This window comes from Carettochelys insculpta, chromosome 14, assembly GCF_033958435.1.
Source record: "Carettochelys insculpta isolate YL-2023 chromosome 14, ASM3395843v1, whole genome shotgun sequence".
NCBI classification, from domain to species: domain Eukaryota; kingdom Metazoa; phylum Chordata; order Testudines; family Carettochelyidae; genus Carettochelys; species Carettochelys insculpta.
Genome location: NC_134150.1, coordinates 42,426,834 through 42,453,454, shown reverse-complemented (window position 1 = coordinate 42,453,454; position 26,621 = coordinate 42,426,834). Strand labels below are relative to the sequence as shown.

Sequence of the window (26,621 nt, the reverse complement as noted above, 5' to 3'; positions counted from 1 at the left end):
ATAATCATTTTTAAAAAGTACCAAAGATTTGCTTTTGTGAAGTGAAACAGAATGACTTGTATAGGAAAATGTCCATAAGTCACCTTTCTTTTAGACATGTACTGAGTTTAAGGGACCTTGACCAAAACAAACTTCAAGCTTTGGACAAGTTTGGTAAAGGATTCCGTTGCCATAATGTATGTTTTTTGGTTTGCTGTGTATCTAGAGCCCTTAGGATTTCAGCAGAATGGTACTCCTAAGTCTTTGTACCTCCAACACAAGTTTTAAGTGTGGAGAAGTAATTTTCTTGTGCTCGTGTATGTCTGGTCCTTCCTAGACAGGGCTTAAAATAATGAATGTCTGAATGTTTCCATCAGATAAGAAGTTCCCTTTTTTAAAAAGGTCATATTTGATTTAGCCATTTAAATGGAAGGATAAAATGGCACACTCTTGCTGTTGGTGTTTCCAAATAGTCTCACTGCAAGAAGCAGTGGGGAATGAGCCTTAGAAATTAAGTGTTTTGGTTGCTGTGTGCAGTCTCGTGGAAGATTTTCTTTATGTGATTCTAGTAAATACCTTTTAATGCAGTTGTTTTCAACTTTTCTTCATTTGCTAATTCCTTATCTCAAATGGAGGTGCAGGCTGCTTTGGAAATCTTAGTCTGTGGAACCCAAGGACTCCACAGATCGCTGATTGAAAATGTGTTCTAACATGATTGCTTGACTGGTTTATAGACGGAAAGTCCTTGTAATAAATGGCCCAATTTTGCCCCTTTCACTGTTGAAAAAACTGAGGTTCTCCTCATGTAGAACAGTCTGTTCTTGATGCTACTGTTCCATGTTATCTAGATCATTATTTACTTATGTTTGGTTCAGATTCTTCTGCATGCAAATTATTTTTTTCTGAATTATGCTCACAACACCATATTCAAGATGTGTAATGATACCAAGGCTTCAAAGCAGCCTGCCTTTATTTGAAGAAGCTTTTAAAGCTGATTTCAGGACAGCTGGTCTTTGGAGTGACACCCAGAAGCTCAAGGGTGTGAAGGGAATTGTTTGAAAGAAGTCAGCACAATGGGTTTTGCTTTATTTTTAACATGTCTTTGCACTAAAACAAATATTTCTGGTAGTCTAAAACGTTGTTGAGGTAGTATTATAGTTTGTGAGGATATGTGTGATTTTTTTTTTTTTTTTGACTGAGTGGAAAGTCTATGCCAACATTCCCCCCACCCCCACTAACTTCGTTATCCAATTGATCATTGTAGTTCCCCTTTGTACTCAAATGTCAAGGAATCTGATGGTAGTTTGTGACCACCACCCAAAATACTCCAATATTGGAATTTCATTGACAACCATTCTTTGAATTTTCCAGGATCTGAAGTGGGTCTGTCCCATGAAAGATCATCACCAAATAGAGTGCTGCTTTTTTTTATTTATTTTTTTTAAAGTGCTGGAAGAAGAATGAAAGGGCCAGTCTTTGTAATCAACAACTTGCTACTCTTGAATATGTCAAATTAAAAGGATACCAGTGTTAAAAAGTCACATTTTTGTCAGAATTTTCTTGTTAATTCTAGGTAACACCTAAAATTACTAAAATGGAAAGAGGTCAGGGTATGTTTTTCAGATTATTGGATTTGACAGCATATAGTCGCTTTAACCTTTTCCCCTTGTGGAGTCAATTACTTTGATATGTACTTTGGGGTGTCTCAGCACCAGGGAAGAGTATGTTTTAAGAAATAGGAAAGCGTGACTACAAAACCAAAAACAATTTCTTGAGATAGTTGAGTGCATGTAATAATACCTGAACTGCTTTTGGCTATCTGTTAAATATTGGCTGCTGATGTGCATTTAAGCCTGCCATGAAACCCAGTCCTTGTTCCAATCATGACAAAATGCTGTTAGAGTAAAAAGTCATAGGAATAAACACAAAAAGAAGGTATTGTTTTTGTCATTGTTGTATTTATTTAGTACGTTTCCTTTTGAATGCCTGGTATGCTTTTAAATGAAATTGGAGGTTAACTGTGTTTTAGTATTGACATGTACTGATTTTAGTCTTGTGTTTCAGAATACACAGCTGCTTTGGGACACGCCTCTATTGGATTTTATATATGCTCTGCTAGCAACAACTTTCCGCTATGGAATCGGTAAATATTTGCATTACTTCCTTTTTGTTTGAATCATTTTCTTTTGTTTTGTTTTTTTCTGTCAACTGGGTAGGGGAAGCCATGGTACCGTTGTGAAGTTGTTCTCTTTCACCTTTCTGATATTTTCATAGTGAATATAAACCTTTTAGATTTTTTATGAAATAGCTCAGATACAGAATTAAATTTTATCCTAACAAGTGTCCATGGTTATTTAAAAAAAAAAAAAAAAAAAAAAAAAAAGGCTTAAAGGCAGCAAACATTTTCCTGACACTGAATGAAAGCGGGTCCCTTAATTTTGTTCTAATGGACTATGTGGTATCTGGTTTTTGTCTAATTCAAGGAAAGTTCATAGTGTGCATGGCTGCTAGTCAGTAAGGTACTTAGTATCCTTGCACAATATGTCGTGACTCTTTTTTCCTACTTCTGATTCCCCAAAAGCTCTTCAATAGGAGACTTTGAATTATGAATTTGTTTCCTTACATTTCTTCTGCTGGTTGTTATTAAGGGTAAATGGAAGTTAAATAGAGAGTTGATGTTTATACTTCTAAGGTTTGCATGATGCTAATAAAGGAAGGCATTGGAAAATCACCACTTTTCATACACAGAGACTCGCATTTTCATAAGATCCTTACATACAGGAATTCATAGTGTTTTTTTTAATACATATAAACTTAGGAGTGCTTAGTGGAATGCAGAAAGCAACTTCTGTTAAGTTTAGTTTTGAGGTTATAGGAGAAGGGTGTATTGCTGTGCTTTGAGAAGCAAAGTACTACAAACAGTAAAATTGATCTTTGTTTGGTAATGGCAGTCTCAGAGAGCAGAATCCTAATGAAAAGCTGGTCATTTCCACTTTTCCATTATACAAAGTTGCAATTTTTGACTCTGCCTGGTTGTGACCTATCAGGCCAGGGTGGAAATTGCCTGTCTACTGGTTGTCAAATATTATGTTGAAGGAATGTAATAAAAACCCTAGAGTGTGTGTTGGGTCTTGAAAGTTTAGATACTTGGTTTGCTTTTGATGTATGCTGAATTTAAATTGTAATCTAGTTGTCATTGATAGTAGTAATGGTGTGTGTATATATAATATATGACTTAGTATAGACATGGATATCCACTGAATCAGTTGGTCTGATTGCCAATTTGAGGTGTGTTTTTCTTCCATTCTAAGTTTTGTAAAGAAATCATATTGTACTTGGACTGTTAATATTCCAGCATATGCAGACAGAAACAAGCAATTTCACTTTCCCTTGGTGAATATTATTTATAAAAATTGTTCACAGTGAAACATAACACAGGCTGGTCATCAGCCCTTCTTCCCTACAGGAATTGAGTGTAGTAATTAAAGTATGTTACAGCAATAGGTCTCTTACTCTATGTACAATAAATACTTGTCTAACTGGTATTCAGCTGTGTTTTCATGGCATTGCACCACATGAAAATCAAATGAAGAACACTGTTCCTTAACAAACCAGGCCAACTTCGTAATTTGATATGATTGTTATATTCTTTTAAATTCTGAATAAACAGTATTCAGTTTGAATAATTGCGTTTTGAGACTGGTTTTTAAAGCATAACTTATTTTTTCATCATTAACTTTAACCTGCAAGGAAATTTTAGTGATTACCTAAGCTTATGTATGTGTGTAAAGTCTATGTTCTTGACATACGTGGTACAATCACTGCCCTGTAAAAACTGGTCAAAAATATCTTCTACCCCAAATATGGAATTTTCCATTCAATTTGAGGTAATGAGAGTAAAACTTGGAGTCTGTATTTTGTGTTCTTTGACTGTGTAAAATCTCACTGCCGTGAGTCCAAGTATAGGTGACTTAGCTGGAGAGAGAATAGTAGTGAGGAAATGACAAAATTTCAGTATTATATACAAGAAAAAATATTTTAAACTTAGCTCAAACTTTTAGGACTAAAAGTAATGCATTGTTTATAACATTGGAAATTGGACATGGTGTGTAGTACCACACCGTGCATTGTGCAGTCCAGACTATATGAAGGAGTGGTTGCTGCCACAAGGCGTTTCCTATCAAAGGCCATTTTTCCAGTGGGAGAGCTGCTGTTGCTAAATGTGCAGAATCATGACATCCCATTTTTAAATTGGTGATTGGTCCTAAGGACCTCTTGCCCACCTGGTCTGAGTTATGGGAGCTGGAGGAGATGTGTACGTGGAGGGAATTAAAAATGTGACCAATACAAAAAAATAAATTGGTGGATGCCCAGAGATGCCAGGTTTTAAAAAAGTCATTGCAGAAGTAGACTAGTGGGTTTAATACACACAATGGAAGTCCGTGTATTTGGTCATAGCAATTTAGCACGTAATATCACCAGCACGCCTTCATGCATGTGTACATCATCTCTATATTAGCCCAAGGTCTTAATGAGATCAGTGACTCGTGAAGAGCTGCCTGAAGCTTGTTGAACTAGCCGTATCTTTTAGTCGCTCTTAGTGGAGGGTGATGTTCCCTCCATTTTAAGTGATACATAGCCTAGAGGTGGTCTTGGGCTCGTTAGAAATGGATAATCAAGTAGGAACAGCTGCACTGCTGCCTTCCACATAATGCAAAACCTTTGTACCCCATCTTGAAAATGATTGCCTTCTGCATTCCATGAGTTGGACCATTGATTTGCACAAGGTGCTGTACCTGGGAATAAAAAAGTAGATACTTAAAAACTAAAGTCTAACAGGCTGGCTGCTGTATTTACAGTAGAATCCCTGCCTGCTAAAACAGCCTGGTTGTCTACAGGGGAAACTGCACAGGCCTCTTCCTTAATGAGTTAAACTCAGTTTTAAGCCTTGGTTATCCATTTCTTCTGTTAGTTACATTATGGTAACAGTCTATCGTAGCATCTCTGTCCTGTGGAAACCGTGTGTCAAACAGTATGATTTAATGGGAGTTCTGGACTTAGGTTTTTTGGTAGCCAGCAGACAATAATGGAACTTCCTTCTATGGGATACTAGAATGACGCTGAATCTTGCCACTCTGGAAGAAACACAAGACTTGTAGCTGAAACCTGTCTGAGTGGAAAAAGAGGAGGGAACTAAAAGGAGAAGAAAGAAATTTAAGTAATCCTTCAAGGCAGTCATACCATGGTAAAATGTAGTGTCTGTATTTTTTGTTGCTAAGCTGTTTGAAAATACTTGTTTTAAACAAGTTAGTTGCATCTTGGTTTTGGTGCAGAAAGAAGATGCTGCATTACATTGAGCCTAATGCTCCAAGATTCAGTGATTTGAATGTTTCTGTCGCACAAAACTGTAGTGTAAGTTTGACAACTGGTATAATTCTGACTAAAGATCTTCATTAGAGAAGCAGAGGGGTTAAGGCGTTCTCTGAGCAGCAGAGTTTGAAATGGCTGTTGATGGTGGTTTTGGCACTAATATTTCACTGAGACCATAATGAACATGTAGGTGTAAGATTAAATGAATGAATAAGGTAGTCCTGTTAAACTGAGCTGCTTAAGTCTTGCTTCACTCTTACCCTCGACAAGGATACAATTGTAAAGCTGCTTCCTACAGTGAAAAAGCAATTTCAATACATGCTTCCAGAATTACATTGCCTTTTGGAAGGAATAGTACAATAAAGGCAACCTCATTTTGACAAAATGGGTGCCTGATTTTTGGGGTACACTTTCTCATTCTTTTAAAAATATTGTAACTTTATTACAATAACATTTAAATGTTTAGGCTATGTCTACACTGGAGTGATTTGTCAACAGAAGTTGCTGTCAGAAGAACTCTTCCAGCATATCTTCTGTCAACAGATCGTAGCCACACGAAGCGGATTGCACTGTCGATGCTCTCTGTTGAAAGAGCGGCAAGGCTGCTCAGCTGCTCTCTTGACAGAATGGTCAACTGGAAGTGCGGCAGACAAGGCTGCTAGGTGACTTGGAAGCCCTGTCTGTCGACAGAAGGCGCCCCCGCCCCCCCCCCCAGAGTGTCCATATGGCTTTTTTGTTGACAGATTTTGAGAGAGGCAGAATGCCTCATGGGAGAGGCAGAAGGCTGTCCGCAAAAGTGCTGAGTTCTGGCAACAGTATGTCAACAAAATGCATTTTTAATTTGGATACTCCACAGGTTTTGTCAACTCAACCCTCTAGTGTAGATGTAGCTTCACTGTTTTTTGTTGAAATAATATACTAGATTTTATATCAATAGAAGAAAGAAAGAGGCCTTCTCCAAAGACTCTTGAGGTAATGAAGCAGCCATGGAATAAAAGGGAAGAGTCCTCTGATGGATCAGTAAGTGTCTGAAAGGTAGGAAACAAAGAATAGGAAGAAAGTCAATTTGCAGAGTGGAGAGAGGTGAACAGGAGGGTCCTCCGAGGGTCTGTACAGGAATGAGTGGTGTCACAGGATTGGGTCAACAGCCAACAAATTAAGTTCAAAGTAATGAATGTTGAAGATAATTACCACACACACAATGATGTCCTCTAAAATGAGCTGTGCTAGGAACTGTTGGAAAAAGGATAGAAAATTGGACAGAAAATAACATAAAGCCACTGAGTAAATCCATTTTGCATCCACATCTTTAATGCTATGTCTAGTTGGGGTTGCCCATCACAGAAGAGAACTTAAAAGGGTTCAGAGACTTGTAACAAAGATGATTGAGGGTATGGAACAGCTTCCATACAAGGTGAGACTAAAGATTTGGGTTGTTTGGCTTACAAAAGAGGCAGCTTAGCTGAGGGTAGTATACAGGTGTGTGAAATAGTAAATGTGTATAGAAAACTGGGTACAGGAGTTTAATACATATACTTTTTCCCACAATAGAAAAGCCAAGGGTCACACAATTAAATGAAAAGGCAGCAGGTTTAATACAAATACAAGGAAAGTTTTTGTGTTTTTCTCACAGTGCACAACTAACCTGTGGAACTTGTCAAGAGAGATTGTCATGGGTGGCCAAAAGTAATACTGGATTCAACAAAGAACTAGATGAGTTCCTGGAGGAAAGGTCCATCTGTGGCTGTGAGCCAAAGTGGTGAGGGTGCACTCTCTGAACCAGGACGAATATAAATCCAATTGTGAGTGTTCATGGCAGAGGTGGGTCACTCAGTAACTGCCCAGTTCTAAACACTCCACCTGAAATTCTGTTATGAGTCACTGTCAAGATAGATCATTCTCTGATGTAGTAACAGCTATCCTTATAGGATATTATAGAGCTCCTGTTTTTAATTCTTGCATCAAAAACCTTGGGTGTATATACATTTTTTTCCTACCTTCGGTTTGTATTAAGAGTTTCATATTGGTATTAACAGGGAGATAGATCAGTTCTCTAGATTTGTACTGTAACCCTAAATACCAGAGCCAACAAAAATACCCAGTTAATACACTGGGTCACTCAATTTTACAATCTTTGTGGGATGATTTTCTGCTTTTTAACATGGAAGCAGTGATCAAGATGAATATACAGACTCTTTTCATACAATTGCCAAAAAAAAATTTGTTTCCAATTCTCAGGGAGGGTTTTACTGTTTCCTTTGTGTTTGAAGCAGATGTTAAAGATGAGAAAGCAGGAAAACCACCTGTAGTTGGGCTTACTAAGTCAAGGTAACACTGAAGAAGCAGAAATATTGGACGTGTGGGTTGGTTAAAATATGCTTTTGCTGTACTCCTGGCACTGTGGTTGTAAAATAGTAGAATCATTTCTGTACAAGAAACATTCAGATTTTAAAAATCGTGTTAAAGCAATTATGTAACTTTGACGTTTGTTTTTGGAGTAGTTCAAGTCCCATGTACACTGCCCTCTTACCTTCATTGTGATTTAGCCCATACGTGAGATTGTAACCAGATGGAAAGTGTAAGATCTATCAGAACATTTTTATTACATGGAGTGAATACATTGGGTTTTAGGGCTGCATGAAGGTTTTATTTGAATTAGTTTGAGATGACTGTTATCTAAGTCATTCCAAGTGAGTATCATTAAAACTCTTATTCTACAACATGCCCCGTTAAAGTATTTTAGAAATATTGTATTTACCATTTTATTCCTCCAACTGAAAAGTCAGACTACCTTATTTAGCATGAGTCCAACTCTGAGGTCCAAATGGACTGAAACCTAAAACTAGTAAGAATGCAGCATGTGGAGGTCTCAAACCTTTTCTAAACACAAATATAATTCAAGTCAATTCTTCAGGATCTCCCAGGTCTAGGCACATGTTTTGTTTATCCTTTTACAGAGTTGGGAATCGAATGGCTTAAAGCTTCTTTCTCCAGATTAAACATGTAGCCTCAGTTTGTGGCATTTTCTGATTTGAGTACTTAAGCTGCTATTTTTACAATCCATAGCATTTTAATGAAATGGAATTTGAATTTTTTTTTCTATCTCACTACTTTGGCACCTGAATGTCCTCTATGGAGTGGACCTTAGAAGCTCTGCAGGAAGGGGAGCTCCTTTTATTGCATAGCCTCAGGGAAGGTCTGCACTACAGTGGAAGGTTGCACTAAGGTATGCAACTCCAACTATGCAAATTACATAGCTGGAGTCAATAAATCTTAATTTGGGCTTCCACGCAATTGCCACGAAGGGAGGTTGGTGGGAGTGCTTGGTCCTCTTGACTTTTCTTACTCCTAACAAGGGGCAGAAGTGCTGACGTGGGTGCCTTGTAAGTTTGATTTTAGTATATCCTTGCCAGGCACACTGAATTGAACTCAGGAAGATTAACTGTTAGGGTCTGTGTTCTCTATAGTGAAGACATATCCTTAGGGTTAGAGGATTTCTGCTCTAACTTAATTGCTTTCACCAAAAGATATGTCTGCTATGCAAATGTGACAGCATGACTCTTCCCTAATGGAGCAGTTCTTGGGTTTAGCAAGAAAACTTCCCACAAAATGATGTTGCTCAGGCTGTAACTTCAGTAAGCTGAAATCAGTTTTTACCAGGTGGAAAAGACTAATTCTGTGCCAAATACTATCTTCTTCCCATGTTTGTTCTAGAGTTGGTCAGAAAACATTACAGTAATTGTTCATAAGGGGAAGAATGCTTTTTTTATATTCAGTGTCTGAATTTATTACTTTTCTACAGAGCTTAGAACACTTTAACTGCCAAAATCACCTTCCGAGACAGCAGTTAGGCTTTTATAAGTTTAAATCAGTTGACGCTATCTAGACTCTTGAATCGTTGCTGCTTCTGAGAATCCTAGAATCATACCACTTGAAGGGACATCAAGAGTTCACTGAGTCCAGTCCTGCACTGAACAGAGTGATGATGCAAGCAAATAGGTGAAAAGTGTACTGGAATGTTCCTTCTAGCTTCAGTAACCAGCGTGGCCTATTTTTCATCAGGGAAATTCCTGCCCTGTATCTAGGCCTTAATGACACATGCTTATAGTTCATCTTTCATAAAGATGTTATAACTGAAATAGAGTGAGCTTACCAGTCACAACTTTCATTGTTATGCAACTCTTCTCTTGGGTGGTACTTTTTCCAAAAGTACAAGTGCTTTGGGGATTTTTGTGGTTCAAAAAAGGAACAAATTTTTACATGTGGAAGCTAGTCATCGAAAATGTAAGCTGTTGCCATCTGGAACTAATCATTTCATTTACCTGTTCGCATTTTGTGTAGCACCACAGGGTAAGTGTGTGGTGGTTGATTGGTAGTCCTTGCTCTGAGCTATTTACACTTAATATTGCTTGTGGGATAGGAGGATGGCTCAGACTGCATGTTTTCCCAAGATGCATGTCTTATCATTAGGTGCAAATAGTTCACTTAATACCACCCATTGCACAGTTTATATTGAGTTTGCAAACAGAAGGAGACCCAGGTAACACCAGATGCTCTGAAGACTTGGTGGGCAAGTGAGTTCAGAGCAGGGTCTAAACCAGTGGTTCCCAAATTTTTCAGCATCATGTTCCCCTTTTGATTTGTGAGAAACCCTCAACTCCCTGCCTCTTCTTTACCATCGTCCAACCCCCTTTTTAAGAAGAAAATCAATTGGTAATTTTAAAATGTTATTTAAAATGAAAAACAAGCACAAATAGTTTCTCTTGGCCCCGTTGCGGGCCTCCAGACCTGACCGTGACATCCGTCTTCCTGCCTGAGATCTGTGCTGCCAGAGCTGCCCACCCGGGCCGTGGGCTACCAGGGCCAACCAGCCACCTGCTGGCTGCCTGAACCCCGCCCTACTGGGACCAGCTGCCTAAGCCACTCTCCGAAGCCCCACGCTGTCAGGGTCAGCTGCCCACGTGCCACCCCAACCTGCCTGAGCCCCACACTGCTAGGGCCAGCTCTCTGAGCCCCATGTTGCTTGGGCCAGCCACCTGCCTGACAGCCCAAGCCACCCAAGCCCTGTGCTGCCAGGGCCAGCCACCAGCCTGAGCTGCTTGACCCCTGCGATGCCGGGGTCAGGTGCCCAGGCACCCCAAGTCCCACAAGCCAGTCAGCTATAGCCTGAGCTCCATGAGCTTCCTGCCCAAGCCCTTCCCATCCCACAAAGCCAGGCACCACCAGCGCCCCGCTCTTACCCCGTCTCCCTCACCTAAGCCATGCTCCCCCAGCCTCTCGTTTAATCTCATCCTCCTCCTTCCTCATCCTTCCACACTCACTCATCTTTGCAGAAGGCAGCGAGCTCCACGTGAGTCTTCAGTGGCTGCCTGATTTTTATAGTGGCTGTGCCAGGTCACTCTCCTAAAATGGCAGGGGCTGAGAGCCTGAAGCCAAGGCTGGCTCTTTCTTCAGGTGGGGGGGAATAATGGGGGGGGCTGGGTCACCTCGTGCCCCACAGGAATTTCTTCATGCCCCCACCCCCTCGGAGGCATGCTCCCCAGTTTGGGAAACCATGGTCTAGACCCTACTCTGGACCCACTCATGCATCTGATGAAGTGGGTGTTTGCCCACGAAAGCATATGCTCCAAAATATCTTAGTCTGTAAGCTGCCACAGGATTGCTTGTTGTTTTTGAAGGTACAGACTAACTCGGCTACCCCTCTGATACTGAAGACTTTGAAGAGGTAGTGCCCTAGGATGTTGTAGTTTACTTTCTCTCCTGTCTTTAATTCCTTCTGAAATAAGATGGGAATTGAGAGGTCAGTTGACAGATGTAGGTGAGTGTTTGTGGGTCTACTAGAACAACATGGGTCTTCAGGAGGGATGTGAATGCCGAGGAGCTTGGTACACAGGAGTTAGAGGGAGTTTCCTACAAGTATAGAGGAAAGTGTGGAAAAAGGGGTTGCTCTTTTTGTTTCACATTTGAGGAAGGTACAGGAGAATCCTTTATAGGGAACCAGTTATTTTACTTAGTTTCCACAAATGTTGACATTCTTTACTAATAGTTAGAATTTAACCCTGACTCTGAAGTGCTTGAATACCATGAGCTGGCAACAAACTGTGTGAATTGTACATGAATTCTACCTGTCATCTTGTTAAACACACATTCAAGTGTCCAGCTATTTTTAATACAATATTAAATGGACATTAGCTCTCTAACCACTTCTTGCTTCTGTCATCTGCATGTTAGTCTGTTGTAAATTCACCTAAGTGGTGAATGCTATTTTTGTTTTAAATAAGTTGCATTGCTTTGGGAAGGGGCTTTTGGTTGGGGAAATGAAGAAATTCTACAAAGCTTGAAAATAGATTAGTGTGAATTTGGGGCCTCCTCCTGTTTATAAGATTCATAGATGCTAAGACAAGAAAGGACCATTCTCGTGATCCATGCTGACCTTCTGCATAACATAAGCCAGAGAACATTCCCAGAACAATTCCTAGAGCGTCTCATTGGGGGTTGGGGGGGGTGAAATCCCATCTTAATTTAAAATTTGTGGAAAAATCAGCACAACCCTTAATGAATTGTGCCAGCAGTTAAGTTAAAAATGTCTTATTTCCAGCGTAAATTAGTCTAGCTTCAGTTTCTAGTTATTGGATCATGTTAGACCTTTCTTTGCTAGATTGAGGAGTCCATTATTAAATATTTGTTTACTGTGTAGGTAATTTGACTGTAATTGCCACTCTGCAGCCCACTGTGAATAAAACTTAGATTCTTATGTTTATACGTGTGTACCTTTATCTTAAACCATATTGCAATACATGTTCGCTTGCATCCATTTTACGAAGCATGCCAAATTGTTCTGAATCAGTTATACTATTCTCTACATTATTAGACATTGCCTTAGTTTTTGTCATTTGGAGTTTTTTCTGTTGTGGTGGTGGTGGAGGATTACTTTAGGTAACTGGGGATAATAAAATTAAATAGCAAACTGATCTTTGCAGGACCCCTCTGGTAACACTCCTGGTTAGTGATGATTCCTTGTTTTACAATACATTTTGAGGCCTTTCACTTAATCAGTTTGAATCCTTGTAATGTGTGCCAGGTTACCTTGATACAGCTTAGAAGCCTAAGCACAGGTCTCTTGAATTGACTCCATAAAAATAGGTGTTCATGAATTTAAAAAGTCTTAACACTTCTGCAACTTTAAGCAAAGAACAGGAGTAATTTTATTTAGTAGACTCTCCTACTTGAGTGCAACAAGAACAGCTGATTGAATAAAATATTTGACTAAAACTTCTAATTACTAATGTTTTGGGGTTTGGGGAATGGATGAGCTCATTTTGGCTCATTTCTCTATTGATTGGGCTAGGAAGTGGAAGGAACCAGGGCATAACAAGTTGTCATAGTTATGTATTTAAGCATGCCTTGGGTGAGGTAAGCTGTTTGACAGGTGTAAGTATAAATAAAATGCAGTGGACAGGGAACCAGTATTTTGTGCACATTTCCTTACATTATTTTCAGCTTGTACTCGTGGAAAGCTTTCGAATTTAAGATTCCTGAGTATCTTGGGCAACTCATTCCTCAGCAAGAGCCATTTGTTGTCTGTGCATTTCCACTGCCTATGCAAACAGCGCTACATGCAATGTTAAGTCTACAGAACCAGTACTTTCTATCAAATTTAGGGCAGTCTGCAGGGCAGTCCTTATTGATACATAACATACACAGCTGCAGAGGGCACCAGGACATGTTGGTAAGCAAATTCTGCACATTTCATGACACCCCACTTAGCCACATGCTGCATGTTAACGTTGTCCAACCCACCACTGGAAGTTCGTTGTCTGATCCAATAACCCCCATTCTTTGGCTGACCCCGGCTGCATGCTGCACCTAACTACTTCTCACCAGATGGCAGATATTCGTGCAGGCACTGGCCCACGGACTCAAGATGTGCAGGGGGTTGGTTGCGCAGCCAGCCAGAGAGATGTGGTAGTTTCCCCTTCAAAATGGTGTTCCACCTGAGTTCTCCAGCCTTTACTTGTTCTGCTCACCATCACCCATGCCTCCTGCCTGCTCTCTTGAGGCTGTCTTGCCCCCATGGAATAGCTGCCCCCTTCCCCCTCCCAATCAGGCGCAGATGTTCAGCTGCGTAGGGCACCAGCATTGCTGCCCCTCACCAAAGTATGAGACCTGCAGAAGTGCTATTGGAAAATCATATTATAATATGATGTTCCTCCTTGGGTTGCCTGTCAATTGACAGGTTTTACTGTTTGTAAGAAAAAGTGATATGGTGCATGTGTGCGTGCATGCGTGTGCAAGACAGGAAATTTCTTCAGGAAAGCTGTGTCACAGATCTGAATGTTGCATTTAGTTCTGCAAGTGAAGTGCATGAAAATTTTCATTTCCATGGAATTGAGAACGTAATCCAGGCAAATTGTTTTATTGGCTCTAGTGGGAAATACTTGTTGTTGGAGGGGATCTGAGGTAGACAGAGCTGGTTCCATAGAAAGCACAAATTGTCAGAATAGGGGACTCTACCTGGATTCTGTGTTCAGTGGCAAGGCTGTTCAGAGTATGACCTGTCAGAACAGCCTGTGTTGCTGGAGAAAGGTGCTACTGTAATTTATGTACCACCTGGTGGTTTTTAGAGTTGCAGCTTTGTTTGTAGTTAAACATGGATGCGTGGATCACTGCGACAGGTCTGTTCCAGTCGGGATGGAATATTCTGTCCATTCATAGGTGGAATCTTCTTTAATATCATGGCTAATTTGAGCATACGGGATTCCAAAAGGCCACTCAGGCTGCAGGAGTCTTTAACAGTCAAATGGCATATGCTCTCAATAGCAGGAGATGTAATGTTGTGAGCCATATCTCCAGGAAACAGAAGTTCCATGGAGATTAATGTGGAGGAGAGGACTTGACCATGTCTGAGCTCTGGAGATGAATGGGAGTGTGGTGCCTTCATACTGATAGCGAACTCTATTTGAGTTAATCCAGGAGAATTTCACTGTCTATTAATGGTGCAAATGCTCAGTCTTGCTGGCTGAACTCCCAGTTACTCCAAGACAAGGTCCAAGCTATGATCACATATGTCTCACCTTCCTGGGTGTGTGTTATGCTACAGGTTTTTTTACTTGTATTGGCTACCTAATGACTAATATATTTTCAGGTGTGGACTTACACTTTTAATACCTTACATGGCATTGGACACCGACTGTTTTTGCCCCTCACCCCCACACCACCCTGCCACAGTTGTGATCAACGGTGTTGGGTGCCAGAATTGGAACATCACTCGGGTAGAGTGGGTGGGAAGACTCTGTGGACTTAATCTTTAATATCTTTTTGCTGTTGGGTTATTTCTAGTGGTTGTTAATATGTTGATTAATGGTTAAAAGGGCATTACAGGATTTTCACATGTGTATTTTAGAATGCTGCTTAATGAATGAGTAAGTGTAAATAAAATGCAGTGGGGATAACAAACTAATAATTTCTTGTGCACATTTCCTTACAGTTGCATCTTGTACACATGGAAAGTCTTCACCTTGAGTATTCCAGTACTGTGAATTTAAAAGCCCTCAGAAGTCATTGATCTAGAAATACCACACTTCTCTAGGGCACAGTTAAGATTGTGTGGAGCAGCTTTTTGTGAATTTCTGTTCTTTCAGATGTTTAAATTTATACAAGTAACCTTCTGTGAATTTCCTGGCTTCGTTACATTTAGTTTACCTCTTACTTTCTTGAAATCTCATAAAATTTGTGTTGGTAGTGTGTGTGTATATACTGTTTCATATTGTGTAAGAATTAGTATGGAGTGTAAAGCTTTTGAAAAACCGTGGTTATAGTTGTTGATCAACTCGTCAGTAGGCACATCGTTGTAGGTGGAATTGTTTGCCTTAGCTCCAGTGTTTATCTGAATTTTCAGCTGTTCAGGCTATAACAGTAAGATGGCCCACAGGTCATTTTTAAATAGTTCTGGTTATACTCCGGCAGGACTAGACTTATTGTTGGAGTCTTTCAAAAATGAAAAAAAACCGGTCTGTGTTGTAGTCAGAAGAAATTTCTTCTGTGTGAAAGTCTTTTCAACCTCACTTTTGCAGTCTTGCCAATATTCTGTATTTGTTTTTTCTACAGTCGAGCCTTCAGCATTTTCTTATTTCAATTTAGGTGTTATAATAGAAATTTATGGTTTAGTCACAGATAAATACAGGAAAGAAACTTACTTTTACTAAAGCGTAGGACACTGAAGAACATTTAATACAGATGTTTGTTTTTAGAACATACCTTTCTATAGGTATTTTACTGGGATTAAATGGTATACATAATACAGAAGTCCAGTTGGTTCTTTCCTTATCCAATTTGAGCAGTTAACCCCAGGCCAAAGGTCAAATGATATTTCCTGATATGATTTTGTAATGTGAACGACTAAAATCTCCATATATTTAATGCTATGTGAAAAGGAAATACAGGGAGTCAAATGCCTATTGCTAGATAAATGACTTCTTACTAACAAAACAAATGTTAAAATGTTAAAACAGAAATTTTCTTACAAATAGAAGATGTAAAAAAAGGTTAGTGTGCTTTACTCCATTGCTATTTATGCAGTATAGGCTTGGTTCTGACTATTCATGTTGCTGCTATCACTATTTGGAACTGGCAACTGATTGATCACACCAATGAAAAAGGAGCTCACTTTCCTGCCTTCCTGCTTTTTGTTTTAAAAAAACTTTAATAGAATCTTTATGCTAAATTAAGGAGCTCTTTCTGTCTGAATACAGGCTACCAGCACAAAGTGTAGAGGAAATTCCTGCATTCGATGGGTTACCTCACTATTATTGCATGGCTGAATCTAGCCCTTCTCTCCAAATCTTCAGTTTCTTAGTTTTTTTAAAAACCCTCTTAATTAGTTGCAAGTGAAGGTTAATTTTGTTGGTAATAAGGTGTTGACTCTCTTGTGTAATAACCCCTGCAACACTTCAGAAATCCCATTGTGAAAAGCGTCAGTGTAAATATTTTTTTTAAATTTACTATTGTGTCTTGTGCTTTGAAGGCTTTACACTTTAACTTTAATAAATGTAAGGTATAAATTTGTTTTCCAAAAGACTCATTTTGAGCCATATTCTAGAAGAAATATGGGATATATTTGAGCAGAGTGGGTTTCCCTTTTGTGGGATTGCCTGGATGAAAACATGGGAGGGGAAAGTTAATCCAAACTGTTAATAGTTTTGTAATCTTTCTTAATAGTTTTCATACATGCAAAACAGCGCAAAGCCCTGAGACATTCCTGTGCAAGCTGAGGAGAAGAAGAGAGAGAGGATTAGTGAGATTTTAACACTTGATAACTACAGCAAAAAGTTGAGCGTAATAGCAAATTGGAATTTGTGTGACATGTTTCTAGAGTACTGTGCATTATGTGTGCTGTGGCTGAAACATGACTGTTTCTCAACGTCGCATTCCTGAAGTCCTATGAGCACATTAACTAAATGTAATAAACAAATTATGCAAACAAAAAAGCTTTACAAATACTGATGGCTTTATAGACTCCCTAGTACTTGTCTACGAAATAATTTGGTGCCACTTTATAGTAAATTGTTAGTGTGGTCCGTCTGTCGGGGCAGTTTAGGTTTGGAACTGCTTAGATTATAGCAAAATCTTGAACTCAGCCATCAATAGAAAGTATTAAGGTGAGGTTAACATAGAATTGAGAACTCAAATCTCAGAATACTCAGAATGTGATCAGGTTTGGGATAGTAGAAAAACTCAGCTAGCCAAATTCTAGAAATGAGAGTTGATGGAAGGTCCTCTTCCATATTTAGTCTTTGGGCTTGGAAAATGCACTGCCTGAAAATATCTTCTTGATCATTGTTGAAGGGTTGGTCAGTGTTTGGAAACTTTTGCTAATCCTGAGGGCATTTATACTATTCCATTGAGTGTTTCTAAACTCAGATTTAAGTAACAAGACTTGAAGTTAAATTTTCAACTTTTTAATGCAGCTTTTTGTTAAATGTTAATCTTTTGAGAAACATCTTAATTTCCAAAAGTTAAATATTGGTATTTACACTGCAGCTTTTCTCTGAAAAGCTTGCTGTTGTTTTCCTTAGTGGTTCTACTATTCGTAACAAAGTGAAAAAAAATCAGACTCTTCCCTCAAATTCATTATCTCCTCTCTTCTTCCCCTGCCCCCATTTTCTTAAATTAGAGTATTGTTCAGAATGAATTTCTCTAATTTGGGACTCTCACCTGGCAACGTCTGTAATCCGACATGATTTTGGTTAGCTTGATCATCACTTATTATGGGTATGGGCAAGTCTCCTGTGGACCCATAAAGTTTGTTTCCAGCCACCTGTGCTGGCTCTGTGTTCTGTGCTGTTTTTAGCTGTAATTGACCCCTAAATATGGTCAAACAGCCCAGTCAACAGTGGAAATGTTAGTGTGCTAGACAATATTTATCTCCCATCATCTGACAAATTCTATGGTTTGGTACTGGTCAGGTCCCAACGGTGCTGAATAAGAGGATCAACCTGTTCAAGTTCTTAGATACAAAGATACAACCAGCTTGTAGTGAATAGGCTGTAAAAGATGACAGTGAAAGTACCAATAGTAAATGAGGCTGTGTCTAACACTGGTTGTAGAGGTCAATCACTGATATATAATTTTAGTTTACGCCAATTGCATAGCTGCAATCAACTTAATCTGCTGTCGACTTCCATTTCTGTCTACACATGGGAAGGTTGATGGGAGCGTTTCTCCCTTCAACTTTCTTTTATTCCTTGCCTCTTATGAGGAGTGCAGGGATCGATGTTGACCCTTGAGAGCATCCTTTTGTGTGAAATTTGTGGAGAAATTATAATTAAGACGACATACCTTAATACCAGCTAACTGTCTAAGGTTAGGAACCTCCTCTGGAACACTGAGACTCCTAGTATTTCATGATCTAAAGCTGGGATTCTCAAACTTTTCTATACCGGGCCTCCCTGGAACTCATCTACCATGTAGCAGAAATCTAGCCAGGACCACTCCTCCATTTAGCAATATGGGAATGGAATAGCAAAGTCATTATGATACCTCAGTGGAAGTATAGCAAGTCTGGTTTAGGTGCAGCGGCCCTGGGCCGTAAACCATCCTAACTTTAGAATCCTGAAGTTGTCTAAGGCTTGCCAGTTGTAGAAACATTTAGAGTTGAGGTTTTGAAGGATGGTGATGACTCTGTAAATGCTTCAGTATGTATATTCCAGCATGCACTGAACTTAGAGATTCATAAGAAATGTACAGTAGGCCCTCACTTTGTGCAAACTTGACTGACTTGTTTTCATGTTAAAGCAAGTTGAGTCCAGGGGAACCCTATTTCCGGTATGCTGTCTCTCCACTTTCCCCTGCACTGCAGGCTGGCTCAGAGCTCCTTAGGAGGCAGCTTCTGCCTTGTGGCTGCCTGGTACTTGCGCATAGGGGGCAGAGATGGCTGGAGCTGCCTAGGGCTGAGCTGTGCCTGGAGGACTCTGTGCTTGAAGCGGCTGCTGCCTGAGCAGCGCTAGGGCCAAGCTGCACTGTGGCATGGGTGCAGTGGCTGCTCTGCATGCTCAGCAGCTGGAGCATGAGGTGCCCAGCTGCTGCTCACCCGCAGGGGGATTTGGAGCTGCTGGCTAGAGCAGCGCTCCAGCCACCTGTTTCCCCCCAGCCAGGGGAATTCTGGTGATCTCCCAAGCACCCCTACACAATTCGATTTACACAGAGGTTGCCTAGGAGACAAGTGCAGCATAAATCGAGGGTGTACTGGATTCGTTGTATAAATGTGATGCCTGCTCCCCATTTCTCAGACTCCCTTTCACAAGATTTTATTTTAAAAACTACAGTTCAAATCCTAACATCTTATTTTGTTAAAGTTTGCTCTTACTGAGCTTTGTGCACTTTGGACTTCATCCCACTATGTTGTTGGCAGATGGATGGTAAGATCTCAGTGTGGGAGATTTAAACTAAAATGAAATGGATTGTGGTATGCTGATATTTATGGACTTTAAGAGAGTAAAAGCTGAGGTTTTGCTCATTTTAACTACAGTGTGTTCACAGTTATAGTGAAATGTTAAGATTTTCCTCATGTTAGAGTGTATTGCAGCTTCAGAGTAGCTAAACTTTTTCAAGAAAGTTGTCATTTTGACTAATGTGGTAATGAAATGAACGAATAGCTGAAATAATTAGATGCTTTCTTGAACAGGTTAAAACCATATAGAGGCAAGGTTTGTCAGATGGGTGCAATGTTCTGGTAGGACTGAATGACTTGGGCTTATGCTGCATACATCTGATAAAGTGGTTTTTATCCATGAAAGCTGATGCCCAAATAAATTGGTTAGGCTTCTAGGTTCCACAGGACTTCAAAGAATGAATTATTCTTGACTGCATGCCTATCTCCACATGTTGAGCTGCTCCTTCCTCAGTAAGTGTTGAGGAAGTGTGAGGGAAAAATTCTTACCTGCAGATGGTGGGTACTGACATTAAGGACTTCATTTGTCTCAGCCGTGAGTTTAGTAGCTTCCAGGAGGGCTACATTCACTTGCTACCGACAGTGGCAAGGTTGCAGTTGCTCTTGATTTCCTCAACCTTTGACTTAATTTCTAAGTTGTTTATTTTTGTTCTTTTAACTTTTAAAGTGGACCAGTTCTATTCTACTTCATTGGTAATGTTAGGATTAATCTGCCTTTATGACTGGAAAGATTGTTGCTGCTATTGAGTTTCCTTGATGTTTGCGGCCTAACTCTCCATTGTATTTGGCTATTTCATCTTTTATGGAAGAAGCAGGGCTGTAAGTTTGGATCTGTTGTGCTGTGTCACAGCCGTACAGTACAGCAGATCATAGGTACCTGAATTTGTGACACTTTACTCCCAGGAGAGAACTGTAAGAGTATGTGAATGCTGGCTCACATACAAATGGGGAAGGATCTCTTTTTGGAGTAATCTTTACATTTTGAAACAGTAGGCCAAGAAGAATTCAAATACTTTAAAGAAAAGGCCTAAGAAGGGTGGCTTCTGGTGAAAGGGTGGGTTTGAACGGATACTTTGTCATATTTAAAACCAAAATGGAGCAATTAGCACGTCCAATATTAATGTACTCTTCCATAATGTTGGTTTTTTAATGTTTTAGCTGAACCAGAATCAGCCCTTTTACACTTGAGAAGTGAAGAGACTTCTAGTATTCAAGCTACGATGATTTTTAGACAACTGTTAGGTCCACATAGAATTGAAATATTTGAAAAGATGTCTGGAAATGGCAAGGGTCATGTTGATTGAAATATCTGTCTAAATCTGCTATTGTTGTATCAGTTAAATATCAGTCTAGATCTGTGGGCGTTTTTCCTTTCAAACTGTAGTGCAATTTTAGCTTTTTTATATTCCCTTGGGTCCACACCCAGCTCTGCAGTGCAGCCAATACACAGATATATTGTTCATGGTCCTGCCTTCCACTGACATGAAATAGTGTACTGCATCAGGTACACATACAAAAGTGGTAAATTCTCTGGCCTTTCTGCATCCAGGTACCACAGAATTACTAGGTTAAAGACATCAAGAGCTACTTCTTTTTAGGTCCTTCTTGTTTAATTCGGCCTGCTTGTATTCTGTACTATAGCAAGTGAAGCAGTTAGCCTTGGTTCAGAAGTGTCCAAGAGAACTCATTTTATGCTCAAAATTGTAGTTGTTTTCATTTCAGGCTCCCAACTGTAAAATATTTCTTCCAGCATGTGCTAGCTAACAAACTTCTGTGTTTTAAATGTTTCCCTATTTAATTTTTGAATGTTGCAAGAAGACTTACTAATATTGCGTAAGTATGAGAGAGGTCGCTGTGTTAGTCTGTAGCTTCGAGAACAACAGGAAGTCTTGTGGCACCTTATAGACTAACAGATATTTTGAAGCATAACTTTCATGGGCAAAGACCACGGGTCTTTGAAGCGGGTCTTTGTCCATGAAAGCTTATGCTCCAAAATGTTAGTCTATAAGGTGCCACAAGACTTCTTAATATTGCATACTGTCAGCTCTGGTGCAGTTTCCTCCAGCAGCCTTTCCTTAATGTAGGCATGCTTGCTTTTGCTGTGTAGCTGCCATAGTGTCTTGCTTCTAAAAGTATAGAAGAGACCTTTCCATAAGTGTAAGTGATGTTCAGACTTGCCCTGTTGGCATTGTTTGACCCTCATGCACACTAACTACAGAAAGTGTCTAATATATTCAATGTCTAGTAATCTGTTGTATGATATGAAGTATAACCAACTAGTTGACTAGATGGGATTGAATCTTGGAGGTTTTTAAGTACATTAAAATGGGTCTAGTCATTAAGCTGATGTCCTCACATGATCATAATCCAGGATGTTAATCCTCATTAATGGTATTGGTTTGTTCTGGGACCAAATTCAGTCTTCAGTAATATGATACTTGTTGGAGTCTCTGACTGTGAAAGTCACCTCCTTGCTCTCGACAGCCTCTTTGCAGCCTCAGTATATGGTGGGGTTCTGATATTGTCTGGTCTTACCTTGTTTCTTTGTGCAGCTCTTCCATCTTTTTCTGTCTGTGGTTGCCTCAGAGCATGGCTAAATGTGAATGCTATAATTATGCTCTAAGTCAACAAGGAAGAGCTCTCCTGTTGATATGGGCACTCTGACTCCCTGAGAGGTAGTAGGTGTGTTTGATGGGAGAAGTGAACACTCTCTACATAGGGTTTAAGATGGTGTCACTACACCACTAAGAACTGAGAAAAATCTTCACACTCCTGAGCAATGTAGTTATACAGCTGTAGGTCCCCAGTCAACCCTCAGTCAGAGCTCTTTAACCTGCCTTTGCTTGTCTCTGGAGTCTGTCTGCTCAGTTTGTGGTTTCATGAGCAGTCACTCTGCATTGTGCTCGTGATTGATTGGAAGTCAGTGAACAGTTTTTTTAGGATGGGGGGGTCAATGTACATCTCAAGGTAGTGAATGGTCACTGTTGATTAGCAGAGAGGCTTCTGCCAAACAAGCAGCTAAAATTAAATGGTGTGGCATGCACGTTGCTACTTCTCCCAGGAACTGCAGAGCAAGTCAATGAGTCTAAACAGTGAAACAATTGGCGGCCATTTTAAAGAACTACTGCAGATGGTGGCTGGAGTGTATAGAGAGTTCCTAAGTCAAGAACCCCTTGAGGTCATTTCAGAAGCAAACACAAAAAGTGTGTGTGTGTGTGTGTGTGTGTGTGTGTGTGACATGAGTGCCATGTTCTGAAGAATTCTCATCTGTGATGAAAAAGGAAGGTCAGAACTTCTGTGGTTTTTGGTTTTTGTTCGCCTTTTTTGGGGTGAGGGTGTATTTTCATTCCATGAGTAAGTTTCACCATAGATGATGTTCCTCAAAAATATATAAGCACTAAATCTCTCTATCAAATCAAAATACAAGCACTTCTCAGTCTGTTCTTGAACAATGTGACTCTCCAAAGAACAGAGAATGTCTGGAACAGTGGCTTTTCTGTTAAGCAGCTACTTGTCGGAAGTGGCTAATAGAATTGCCTGTAAATTTATCATCATGGCTTACTGTACAGCTAGATCTAGCAGTAGAAAAATCTTTAACCTTTGCTATTGCTTGAGGGAACACTCATTAAAGTATCCTGTCTGTCACAAGTTAAATGCAGGTCTCAATACAGTTCTGTGGTCTTCCATAAGCATGCTGTGGCAGAGACCTGTGAAGCAAGGTATAAAGGGGCAAAAATCCAGAAAACATACCATCTCTTTTGTTTGGCAACACATTTGTGTGATGTGGCTGATGATCACTTTTCATAATTTGGCTTTCAGTTTGGGTCTCTGGAGAGGTTCCTGAATTAATCCTTGCCTGGGAGATTTTGCTTTACCTTGGATTAATTGCTCTTCGGTTCTACAGCCAATGGCTGTTTTAAAGGTTTGGATTCAGTTTTAAAAGATATCACATGACCTCAAACACACTCAGGCTAACAAAAGTACAGTTAAAATAGTACTCCTCAAAAAGTGCTCAGAGGCCTTTTGATGGAATTTCACTGCTTCCCCTTCTACCACCTTAGTATAGAACCCACTGGGGCCCCAGAAAAGGGTTTTAGAAGAACTTGGTTTCAGGTAAATATTTTTCTTTGTAATGTTCAAGCAACTCACAGAACATTGGCCATTTACCCTCTTACTGGGCTTAGATGACCTACAGTTGAGCAAATCTAAGACAGAAATCCATGTTTCTGTCCTCTGGCAGAACACCGCATAGTCCTGCAAGCCAGCCTTAGGTTTACAGTGAATAGATACGGTGCTGATTAGCCTCCCTGTAGGAATAATGCAGCTGCCATACTTGCTTAGAACCCCTTGTGTTTTGTGTGTGTGTATAGACATGGTGACTAAGGAGGAGATGAAAGCTGCAGAAGAGTCAGACTATTACATCATGGCTGATCATCACTTTGTGGACATCTACTCTGCAATTAAAAAACAGTGACTGACCTGTGCCAGCTAACTTGGGCTCTGAGACCAAGGGTGGGGTTTTAAAATTGCAGTGAAGATTTCTGGGCAAAGACCCTTGAGGGTCGCTGAGTGTCCCAGAACTTGGGTTGCAGCCTGAGCCAGAATGCCTGTACTGCAATAAACAGCCTCATGGCCCAAGTCCCATGAGTCTGAGTCAGCTGGCATGGGCCAGCTGCTGGTATATAATTGTAGAGTAGACATCGCTTTTTGCGCCTGAGCAGTATCAGCTGTCTGAATTGGTGGATCTATTTAATCTTTTTTTGTGATATTTCAGCTGTCATATTAGTGCCTGAACATAAATGGAATGGCGGTACTGTAATAGCATGCTCTAATATGTTGTACATAACAGTTATACCAGTTCAGCTCAAAGGTCTGTCAGCCCAGTATCCTGTCTTCTCACATTGGCTTATATCAGGTGCCCCAGAGGGAATGAAAAGAATAAGTAGTCATCAAGTTCATTCCTAGCTTCTGTGAAACAGAAATCTTTTATTTTAGCCTTTCCCATGTGAACAGAATTGACAGCTAAATCAGATTTCCCACAACCCCCTCGTTTGCATGTATATGAACCAGTTAGGAGCATCACAGAGTTCCCCTCTCTCCTTTTTTAAGGAGACCTTAAAACCTTTCTCTCTTTCTCTCCCCCCACCCCCAATATTAGAAGATTTTTCATACTAGAGGTTTTAGGCCTATACTCAGCCATTTACTGGTTCTCACCTTCCATTGTGGTGGAAAATCAACCAACTGCTTGCAAATTGAGGAGTGTTGAATTAAAATAAATGTTAACTTCCCTGTTCCCAAATGCACAATGATTTCAGTCTGGAATACTGTACCGAGCAGAATAGGTGCGACCTTACTCCTAAAATGTTAGTGTTAAGGTTAAATCTAGACTATTAACATTTGTCTGGTGCAGCAGCGAAATAATCTCTAGAGATGGCTTCACAATACTCTTGCATGCCATCCAGTCAGATAGGATGAATTGAGAGAGCTGAGAGGATCTAATAAGACACCAATAGTCTGGGCGGGGGGAGGGGGGGGTGCAGGGAACGACTTTGAGCATGAATAGGGTTGGCAAAAATGTTCTCTGAAGGTGTACAGAAGGGAAATCTATAAACCCACCCTGAAGATAATTTAGGGTTCCTAAAGCTGCAGGTGAGTAAAATTTCCCAAGGCTAGTTTCTGATGATACTATCAGTTACATGAGATCAAGAAAAGTGATTTTTGAATTAAGCAGTGGGCATGGGGGGAGTAGGCCATTTTCCTAGTAAGGCCTTAATGTACAATATTTCTCAATATAGCACTTTTTTTTCCTTACTCGAATCACAGTGGCTTTGGTCCTTTATCCGGATCTATGTTCCTCTGGAAGGTTTGCTTTGAGACAATTTTCATTTAAATGATTACAATGTAATACCTTTGAATACTGTAACTGTCTGAGGATTTAGTAAATATTTTTGGGTAACTGTCTTGACATCAAATAACCTGATATGTGGTAGGGTTCTTTCTTCCCCTTGTCCCTTTCTGACTCCTCTGTTATAGTATCATACCCTTAGGAACATTACTGTGGTTTGCCTCAGACTGAAACATTTGCAACTGTGCATATATTTTGGCAAAAACGTTGAGAAAGATGAGATGTCAGATTACAAGGGAAGCACTCTCCTTGTTCTTAGATTAGCAAATCATTTCTCACTAGTGATGCATTCATCTTTCTTCACCTTTACTTGAAAAGAGTGATGGGTAGTTATAAATTCTACAATAAGCATTAATTACTTTGTGCATGCTGAGAAAAATAGCAACTTGTTACTTCCCATAGGTACTGCATATGTCTTCCTAATCAGATCTGTCAAGTTTGACACATTAAATTCTATAAAGCTTCAAAACAATATAGCTCTGGAAAAATAGATATTGATATATTCTGTCTTGTAAATTTCGGTTTGGTTTTGATTCCAGATGGTTTATAATTGCTGGGGGATGCTAAGAACAGCACATCTTTCCTTCCAGGTAGTGGGTTGAACTGACATTAGAGGCCTCTCGTTGAACTTGTAAACAGAAAAATAATATTGACATCGTTGTGAAGAACACATGTAGAACTTCAAAGTGGTCACTTTTGGCAAACTTTTGTGATGACAGAATTAGTTAATGAATCTTTGTTTTGAATACTAAGTAATCAAGGGGGGAATTTATCAATCCTCCCTGTAACAAGAGATTTTCTTCTTTCAGGAGCCAAGTTGCTATCTGTATCTGGCCAGGAATATTGAGTTAGGCTACTTTCTTCCTTCTGAGTTTGTGAAAGTTAGCGTTTCATCTTTTGAGAACATTGTTAACAGCTCCCTACTTTCCATCTCGAGGCATGGGAAATTTTAAAATAAATATGTTAAACATTCCAAATTTTTGTGTACATGAATGAAAATTCCTCTTAGTTTAGCTCTTGATTAAGTACTGTTCTTAACATTCTCCTTTTTTGATTTAGTCAGTCATAGATGTCTCAAATAACAGATCTCTGTGCTCATGGAAAAATCTCATTTCATGCTGAGGGTATAGTGGCTGTCAGTTACAGGAATTACAGAGGGATTGCCTTAGATCCTTTTTTTGGTTGTAGAAGGGGCCACATAGAAAATGACAACAGGGAGGACTGCTCCAGTTGTCATGGGTAAAATGAACAAATGGAGCAGGGAAATGACAGCCGAGAAGTAGGTGGCTTATATTAGGTGCTCTTAAGTGAAGATGTGGTGCTCAGATCTGCTACTGTAAAATCCAGGAAGCCAGTGGAAGAATTGGATGATCTCGTGAAAGCTAGGGAGGGAAAGGAAGTTGGTTTTCCCAGCCATGC

General features: G+C 39.9%; 1 protein-coding gene across 3 annotated transcripts in view; it reads left to right on the top strand.

The window, feature by feature from the left end:
• Positions 1–26,621, top strand: part of ANKRD11 (ankyrin repeat domain containing 11) — a 240,614-nt gene that overhangs the window by 34,192 nt on the left and 179,801 nt on the right. For all 3 annotated transcript variants that reach the window (XM_075009252.1, XM_075009253.1, XM_075009251.1), the window contains exon 2: positions 2,044–2,122. The gene's annotated coding sequence lies outside the window, so the exon portion shown is untranslated. The remainder of the gene's footprint in view (positions 1–2,043; positions 2,123–26,621) is intronic.